Here is a 10,322-nt window from a genome sequence, read left to right as displayed (position 1 = left end):
GCTCTACTCTATACCCTCAGAGCTGAGGGTAGAGTGAATGGAAAGCAAAATCCCATCATTTCAGCTTCTGAAAGAGTAGGAATTCAGGTCTTGCTTCTAGGCCTTTGATGTGAGTTGTAGGGGAGTTCGTAAAGAAAGTGGCAGTGAGGTAATACCAGATAGTGCCCAAACCTGTTGTTTCAGCTTATTCAAGCGTGCTGAAGTTTTCATTTGTCCTTCTGCCCACTTAGAACTACAAGGTACTTTGTTCTTGAACACCGAAGAGAAAGGCAAAATTACGTTCTTGCTTGGGTGGATTTCTAAAATTTTCTCCTTAGAGAAGCAGGATCGTGACTTTTGTATTCTGTATGTTGAATTCTCTCAGTACCATTAATCTTAAACCAGGGGTGGGGTGGGCTGGGGTGGGCTGGGGAGACTATTGGTACAGAAGCAAAGTTGCGTATAGCACTACACCAGAGACAAAAATCCTTAGCTCTGGCACATCTCTGTCACTAACTAGCTTTATAATCTTCAGCAGATTCAGACCGTTATGTCTTAGTTCCTTTATAATCTATAGGGTCTAAGAGTTAAAAGTCCATATTCTAAATATTTTTGCCACTTTTTCTCTCTTAAAAATGACACTAGTATAATAAAAGTTTTTTTTTTTTAATCTATTTTTGCTTGTATTTTAAAGGATCCATTATCTAGAATATGCTTACTTATACTGGCTAGATTTGCTTAGTGTCATGGGATTCAGGATTTTGCTGGTCTAAATGCTATTCCTAATATATATGGCAAAAAGCATTATAAAATGCACCTGATTTAAATACATTAGATTTATAGATCTAGGGAATTTTGAGAAAAAGAGTAGATTGCTGCCCAAAAGTATTGCATCTGTTTCACCATTTTAAATAATGGAAACTTTTAAGCCTCCAGAAAGTTAACAAAAAGTTCATTGTGATTAAGAGTCTGTTAATTGTATCCTTGTTCTCTGCCATCCCAGTGTAGCTATTAATTGGTCTCTTTCCAGTTTTCATTTCTCCAATTTTGGTTTTCTTAGTGCTCTAGTTACCTTTTGTTTTTTCAGAATGTGCATTGCTTTCTCTTAGCATTTCTTTTTGTTTTTAAGATTCAGTCCTGGAATACATTTTTTTCTTAATCCAAGAGACTTCATCTGCTCTGCTTTCTGTAATAATGTGCAACTTGATGACTTCCCAGAATTCTCCCACTTTCTTCAAAGAATCTTGAATGGGATAGTCATCTTTGAACTCTGCTTTCTAGTAATCACTTTAGATAGCTGTACCACAAGTTTGAAACATCAAAGTCAATTTTGATAATTTCCTGTCTTAAGTCTTAATACCCATTCAACATTGGCACTTGCCACTTTTTAAAGATAATCTATTTTCTCTGTCTTTATATGGAATAGAGAAGAGAGGGTGGCTTGTGTTAACTACAATTTTTTTTTTTTTTTTTTTTTTTTTTTTAGCATTTTCCTTCTTTAGATCTGTGATATTCACTAACTGCAGAACATTGAAGCATTATTGTTATTGTCTCCCTAAGTCTGGAAAAACTTCATATTTTCTTGACAGATTAACTGTACAGGACAAGGGAAAATAATTGGACTATCGTAGGTAAATTTTCTAGGTGAATTTCAAGTAAACATTTTAAATGGAGATCTATCACTATGCTATTATGAACTGATAGAAATTTTAATGCTGTCCACTGCTAACATATTTTTGGCTATTCTTTCCCATTTTACTTTACTTTCCTCTTCTTCCCCAGTTATCACATATCAGTTATAGTTGATCTCTGAAATAGGTCACTGACCCAGAATAAAATTGTGTATTAATTTACCATCTGGTCAGCCTAATGCACTTTAATTCCTTTGGGATCTTTCCTGCAGTATTGCGGTTAAGCGCCTGGATTCTGAAGCCATCCTGCTTGGGATCAAACCCTGGCTACTCTGCTTACTAGCTGTGTCACAGTGGGGGGGATACTTAATATCTCTGTGCCTCAGTTTTTGTATCTATAAAGTGGGGATGATAATAGTGTCCACCTAAGGCGCTGTTACAAGTTGAGTGGGTTTGTATAATTTCATAATATTTATCTTAATCTAAAAGGCTCACAATACTAAGTTTTTTTATGCATGTGTATGACACATGGTACAAAACCTGATCTGAACTTGCAATATGAATAGTAATAACTAATAGTTCATTTTGCTGTAGAAATATTAATGTTTAGTTAAAGAATGCTAGCACAGATCCTGCTAAAGTTGTTACATAATACAGTAGTACACCCTTCCCTGTGGGGAATACCTTCCAATACCTTCAGTGGATGCCCCAATATATACTATGTTTTTTCCCTGCACATACATACCTGTGATAAAGTGATAGAGCTTAATTTATAAACTAGGCACAGTAAGAGATCATAAAATTGCATTATTATAACAACATAGTAACAGGTATGTGAATATGGGGGTCTAACTCTTGCAAAATATCTTACCATATACTAACTTGCCTATTTTCCACCTGGGGTTGGCTGAGGGTAACTGAAACTGCAGAAAGCAAAACCATGGATGAGGGGGCACCACTGTAAATGGTATATCTTCTAAAATCCAAAATTTTGAATTTAGAAGCACATCTGGCCCCTAGGGTTTTGAATAAAGAATTATGTGTGTGTTTATGTGAATTGCAAAGAGCAGTGCTTAATGTTACAGGTAACATCAGATGATCTTACAATGATCATGGATTTAGGCCGGGAGGCTTAAATCTTGGAGAAAGCCTTTTGTGTGTTATAGGTTCAGTCTTTCAAGATTTGGGATTGCTTCTGAGTAAAGGTGTATCAGCTAATTAAAACTTTTTAGTATAATTTATAAAATCTGTACTTTTGAGAGCATAAGAGTTCACAGAAAAGTTTTTAATAAACTTGAATCATTTTAAACAGCTTAAATGTGTAAGTATTGTTATTAGCACTTTTGAAAGAATTGAAATACAATAGAAAATATAAACTGTATATAGAATGTTACGAGACTTCCTTCAGAGAGAAGTTCTCTGATTTTAATTCTGTTTTAACTTCAGATCTCAAAACAGAAAGTAAAACAATTAGGATTTATAAAAACAAGATACAAAATCACCATTTGTAAACCACAAATTCTGTCTTATTATTCCTGTCAGTGAAGAGAAGCTGATAGATGTTTTTACAAGAGTTCATCAATCCTATTCTCCCTTCCTTCCCCTAGAAAGAATCAGTGTGGAGTAAAGATAAGTGTATGGACACTACTACGATAAACTCACTTTTAGTTGGGGATCTCCCCCCAGCTACCACTTTTTGCTGATCATCTGTACTCTAGCATTGACCTTTTCCGTGGCTTTGAGTAAAAGCGAACACATTCACAAGTTAGCTAGCTTAGGCTAGGGATATCTATCTAGCATATGAAATATGCTAAGAAATTGAATGCGTATTTTCAATGCATTGTTTCCTTGGCCTTATTTACTGTAAGTTGCAAAGCAATTGATTTCTTTTTCTCTTTTTTCTTTTCTTAAATTTCTGCTCTCCCACAGAGGCAGCCGTTGTTTTGTAGTGGAAAGGGCACTAGTGAATCTAGAATCTTTTTCTGATCCAAGTCTGATATTTTGATAATTATGTTTTTTGAAGGCGGATGACTTAACCCATCTGAACTTTTGTCTTATCTATAACACTAGATGATAATTACCTCTCAGGATTGTGAGGATTTAACTTAAGTCCTGACTGAAAGTACACAATCAATAAATGTTATGTGATACCAGTTACATTGGACTAGAGAAAAAATAATCAATGTTACTTAAATAAAGTCCTTGTTTGTTTCCGCCCCCCCCCCCCCCCCTTCAGTCCTATTGAGTGTTGGAATTCCTCAGAGGGAGGGTAACAAGTCTGGGTTTTACCTGCTATGCAAGAGCTTTCATAATTCAACCCCAACTAAAGTTTTTAGCCTCATCTCTTGTCACTGCTTTGCTGTGTACCAAAGCTTCAGCCACACAAAAATCCTCTAGGTATCAGCAAACTTTTTCTGTATGGGGCTATATATAGTAAATATTTTGGACTTTTGGGGGCACATGTAATTTCTATTGTACGTTCTTTGTTTTTAGATTGCAGACCTGCTGTGTCTGAATAGGCCATTATTTTCATTCCTCCTTCCACCCCACCTAGAAATCTTCAGTTTCCTGCTTATGTGTCAAAACTGTTCGTATGCCACCTCCTGGAAAGCTGTGTAATCTTGTGCTGCTCTTGTCACAGATTGATTTTTGTGGCAGTTGGATTGGGTTATTTGCTTATGATTGAGGCATCATTGGATGCTTTTACAGATTCATAGCAAAACCACATGTCTCATGAGCATGTTTGAGAATGCTGATCTATTCACTCTTTATCAAGTCACTGCATCACAGTTGACTCGTTCTTCCTCCATGTGACTGAGCTTTTTGAGGGCAGGGGAATGGCTTCCATCTTTCTATCTGCAGCACCTGGTGGTACATACAGAAAAGGCCTTCAGAATTGGATGGATGCATGCATGCATTTGTTCAGGGTCTTCTCACTGCATGGAATGCCCTTCCTTTCTTCTCTTTGCTATGTAAATCTTCAGTTAGAATGTTGGCACTCTTAGGACCCTCCCCACTCCATGCCCTCTGCTGGCATGCTTTTCTGCTCTAGCTGTGATGTGGAGATGCCTTATTTGTACCCCCATTATGGTACCTCTCACATTGTCACGTTTTGGGATTAGTTGCAGCTATGTCTGTTTTACCTAGTGTATCTTGCTCAGTGACAGTGTTATTTACTTAAGCTTTGGATCTTTGATACGCAACTGTGTGCTTTTCACATAGGTACTTAAGTATTAGAACTGTTCATTCACTTCAAACAATAGTTTTATAAAAATATTTTTTTATTAATATGCCCTTAAAATTGATGTCATCAATTATATAAGTATTTTTTATAAGAGATTGGGCTCTTGCTGTGTTACAGTGGCCATTCACAGGTACAATTATTGCACATTACAACCTTGTACTCCTGGGATCAAGTGATCCTCCCTTCTCAGACTCCTGAGTAGCTGAGACTTAACAGCGTGCACCACCGTGCCTGGCAGAATAGTAATTAAGTAAGTTTTTAACCCATGACCATGAGAGCTAAATTTGTCTATATTACTAGGGGGAATAACAGTTATATAATTAATCAAAACCAGTATGATATCCAAGTATTTTTTGTTTTACTAGAGATTCTTTTCTGGAGGATGGGGTCCTGATTGGGTGGGATTTTTTTTTTTTTTTTTTTAATAATTGTACTCATTATTTTAAAACAAAAATGTGTGTCTTTAAAAGAATGGACTGAAGTTTACTTTCTAACTAAATTAGTTAAGGACTAACCGATGAGCACACATGTGCACACAGGGAAGTAAAAGTCGTTGGAAATCAAGCAGGGGGATGGGGGGAAGCAAAAACCTACCTAACGGGTGCAGTGAACACTATTTGGGTGATGGGCACACTTACAGCCATGACTCAAGCAGTGCAAACGTGATCCATGTAACCAAAAACATTTGTACCCCCTTAATATTTTGTAATTTAAAAATGAATTAAAGAATTAAAAATAAGGTAACGTTCAGAGGATATTTTGAGCCCGTGGAGTGTGCCTCCCGTGTTCGTGGCAAGCTGAGGAAGCTGTGTAGCCGGAGCACAGGGAACATGGAGTTGTGATCACTGATGAGTGAAAGAGGAAAGTGAGGGTCCTAGACCATGCAGGGCCTTGTAGGTAGTATAGGTGAGATGGTAGTGGCTTGGGCCAGGGCTTGTCCCAGCTAAATATGAAATCCTGTTGTCCACTGTGCTGTCAAAATTTTATCAGTTGTCATGCTTTTTAAAAATTCTCAAATTTTTATCAAATGTACATGGGATCAAATCAAATGGTACTAAAAAAGTTAAAGTGAAAAGCATCAGTCTCCTGCTCTCTTCTCCATCTAGTCCTCAGAGCCAACCATGGCCTCCCCGCACCGCCCCCCCCCCATCTCAGTCTCTGTAGCACTCTCATCTGGGTCTCTTAGGGTTTCCCTCACCATTGTTCTGTTTCTGCTTTTGTTTTGCTGAAGTGTGTCCTCCAATGGCTTCCACAGAAAGTGGGTGGCAGGGGTGCGAGCTGTTATGTGAGCAAAATTGTCTTTATCACCTTTATACGAGAGCATACATTGAGTGATGGTTCAATTGGCTGTAGAATTTGAGGTTAGAAAGAATGTTCCCTCAGCATTTGGAAAGCATCGCTCCATTGTTTGTAAAACCCAGTGTTGCTCTTAGGAAGTACGGTACTAACTTCTTCCATACTTCTTGTCTTTAGGGGTAATATTTGTTTTATTCCTTTACTGTCATTTTACTGGAGTTGGGAAATGGGGAAAAAATGGGTAAGATAAATTTGCCACTTTGGCTGTATCAATGCAAAAAAATTTTCTTCTTTCCTTTTAGTCAGTGCAATTACTGTTACGTGTTGACACTTGACAGTATTAGAATGAAAACTGGAAGTTATACATCTAACAGGGATTGCAGTGCAGTTTTATTCTGAATACCCTGATGGTATTGATGTGTATTTGAGTTATGCTATATGACTTAATGGGTATATGGGAAGCCCTCAGTGTCAACACTTACCTTATTTCTGCCCTTTCTTTCCTTACACGTTAAGTTATAGGTAATAGCACATGCTGTTGTATTCTTTGTTTAGCAAAGTTATTTCTTGTTCTCGAATGAAAGTCCAGTTACAGCAGAGTATACACACTGAGACAAGATCGGATTAAATAGAATGACTAGTTGTGAGCTGGGACTTAAAAATAAGTGTAGTGTAGGATTTTATGTTTAATATAATAGAATTGTTAAAATCAGCATGTTTTTATGGGCCATCTGCCAAAACTAGAGGTAGCTTTGGAACCTATTGTTCTCTTAAACTTGTATTTGCATTCCATCTCCTGTAGATATGAGGAAACAAAACAAAGAAAAATGAAAATTCTAGAACTAGAATGGATCTTAAATACTATCTAATCCAGACATTTGGTTTTACTGATGCATTTTTTCCAGAATGCTTTTATACAGTTTTTTTTAAAGCCTCGATCTTCTTATTTCTTACACTTTTTTCTTCATAACAGTTAAATAACATAACTCACACAGATAGTTGGTGATAGAGTCAGAATCTAACCCTCTTAAAACTTATTTACCCTAGTCCTTTACTGACCTGACAGTTGCACAAAATATCAGGCAACTAAAATTATAGTATTGGACAGATACTTTGTACGATATATATAGGGTAGTTCTGAAACTTTTGAATAACCCTCACCTGGGAAACTTGTTTTTAAAAATACAGGCCTTCTTGGCTTCCCTCCTGAGATTTTGTATCAGTAGGTTTGAGTAGGGTCCAGTAGATCAGTGTTTTAATGAACTGATGGTTTTGAAGCAGGTGACCTGGGAGATTGCTCTTAGAACACAGTGATTTCAAAGAGTAAAGAATAAAGAATTGTCTGGGCATGGTGGCTCACGCCTGTAATCTTAGCACTTTGGGAGGCCAAGGTGGGAGGGTTGCTTGAGCTCGAGTTCGAGAACAGCCTGAGCAAGAGTGAGACCCTGTCTCTACTAAAAATTAGCTGGGTGTGGTGGCACACACCTGTGGTTCCAGCTACTTAGGAGGCTGAGGCAGGAGGATCGCCTGAGCCCAGGAGTTGGAGGTTGCAGTGAGCTGGAGACAGAGTGAGACTGTCTCAAAAAAAAAAAAATTAAAAAAATAAAGTAAGGTTAGCACTAATCACTTCTTAATGCCTTATTTCCAATAAATTTTAGAAAACAGTAAAAAAGCATCTTGGGGGCTTGCTCCTCTGAAGCATTTGTTTCCTCCTTAACATAGAAATAAAAAGGCAGAGGAGAGAGGCTCAGTGACTAGTTCCTCCTTGTTGGAACCTGGGGGAACATTTTTATTAAGTCTTTGAGTCCATGTAACTGGCACTGCACGTGATGTAAGAAAATCTGTTTGAATCAAAGTGAAACAAATTGAGAATAACTATTTTGGCAAGACACTGCTTTACTACTGCTAAGATACTACTGGGATTAAGCAGAGGATACTAGATAGAATACTCAATATTCATAGAGCTATGGCATAATATTGATTTATAATGAGGCACTATTTCTTCCTTAGCAACTGGAATATTGTTACATGATGCCTTTTTTCATTACACATAGGTGCTAAGTGAATATTAAAAGTTATAGTACTGGTTGAGTAGGCAGAATAGATGTGTGTTAGGGTACATCCCATGGAGATCTTTTTAACTACTTAATTTTAGAGTTACCTCAGTAAGTAACTGGCATAAATATAGATTCAATTAAAAAAAAAACCACTTGCCTTTAAAAGCGTTATGTTCTGCTAAGAGAAAGTTCATGTTTTGACTAGTTCATTACAGGACTTGGACTATGTTGGTGTAAGGCAAATTCATTATAAAAAGAAGGATAATTGTCTAGGCTAATGAAATATAGGCAACTGAAAAGAAAATTCTTAGCAATTAAATAATTCACACCTTGGAAGGCTGAAAGACAGGAAAACCACGAGCTTTTTTTTTTTTTAAGCTACAATTAAAGCAATGGCAAGTAAATTTGCAAATAGAATGCTGGTAAAAAAGTATATAGCGGTATTTCTTCCAAACTATCTTGTTGCTATTAGAATTTTTGCAGCCATATACAGAGAATAGAAAAGGGGTTGAATTTTCTGGGGCTCTGATTCAATTATAGGAATTTATTGTGAAGAGAATTTTTGCAAAGGAGCAAGTACAAAGGTGAGAACAGGAATATGACATACAACATCTGTAAATTACTAAACTCATGGAGGGAATTTAGTGGGGTAAACCTCTTAAATGGTTTTTAATAATGTGTTTTATTATAACTAGTGACTTATACTTTAGCTTAGTGGGCCTACTATTGCCAGTCCCATTACTGATTTTATCACTCTGTGGTGATTGCATATACCCTAGTAAAGACTGACTTCTATATATTTGATTTAAAAACTATTAAGATGTGAAAAAGGTTCACTAAGCCAAACACCTTAGAAAGTAGCCTCAGCTGTTTGCTACATTTAGATTAAACATGCATAAATGTATTTATTTATAGATGTACTTACCTTACACAGGAAGTACCTTTGTATATGTAAATTGAATACTTTTGAATGTAAGCAGTTTAAATAAAACCTATGGTGAGTCCTTTAGTCAGTCAACACTAACTGAATCTGTTTTGTAAATTTGATTTGTATTGGACTTTCTAAAAAGGAAGCACACCTATATATGCATATATTAATAGAATTATCAGCATGCATATATGTTACAAGAGCCTTTTTAAAGGAGTTCAGCTTTCTTTTATAAACACCAAACACTCTGCCTGTAAACTGTTTTTGCTAAAGTTTGTATTATTGACTCTCAGATTTACATCTTCATGTTTGAGATACGCTGTTAGGACTACCTGTGCATGTAGATTTGTCAGTTCTCTCCTACCCCCTCAATAAAATCAGTTAACTTAAAAAATTGTGACCATTTCTATAAAATACATGTTCCTAAAACAAATCAACATATTTAGCTTATACAGAAATTAAATCAATCCACTCTCAAAAAGAATTTCTATTTTGTAAAAATGTAGCTTGTATTTCAGAGTGCAATAAAATCGTGTAAAAAACTGTTGAGTGGGTTAAATGATTATTTTTACTAGTGTCAGTTATTTGAGGCAGTGGTGGAAGGGGGACGTATAAGGATGAGGTTAACGGGTTTTTTAAATTGCAGTGGAAGCTTGTTGGCATATTTCAATGAGATATGTAAGTAACAGAAGAAAAAAACACACACACGTAATTGAAACCCGGCAGTGCCTTTTCTTTATTTTCCATGTGCTGACTGACTGACAGCTATCACATCTAAGACTACAATAGCCCTTCCTTCCAATCTAAGTCAACTAGGACCTCAAAATCTAACCTGAGATGTTCCATAAGGCTTGGTTTATACCACCACTGAGAATGAGTTATCTGTAAAATAATGAAATATCAATAATACATGTGTCTGTACACACATATTTCAGTCAAGATTCAGCAGGGCATTGGGCTATATTTGCAGCTTTTACAATGGCTTGGCTAAAGGTAATTTGGATGACCGGTACCAAGTTGTGAAGAAGTTTGTATTCTTCCACAGTGTCCTCTCTTCCTTTACTGAATGCTTCCTCTGTCCTCTTGATTCTTCTCTTTCAAAAAACATCCTTAGTTTTCTTCTTTGAACACAATTTGGCTCTCTTCTGTCATTCCTACCCTTAATCCAACCTTGAGTTCCCCCTGTC

Source organism: Eulemur rufifrons, chromosome 4 (genome assembly GCF_041146395.1).
Source record: "Eulemur rufifrons isolate Redbay chromosome 4, OSU_ERuf_1, whole genome shotgun sequence".
Lineage (NCBI taxonomy): Eukaryota > Metazoa > Chordata > Mammalia > Primates > Lemuridae > Eulemur > Eulemur rufifrons.
The sequence above is the reverse complement of the archived record's forward strand: the minus strand, read 5'-3'. Positions refer to the sequence as shown.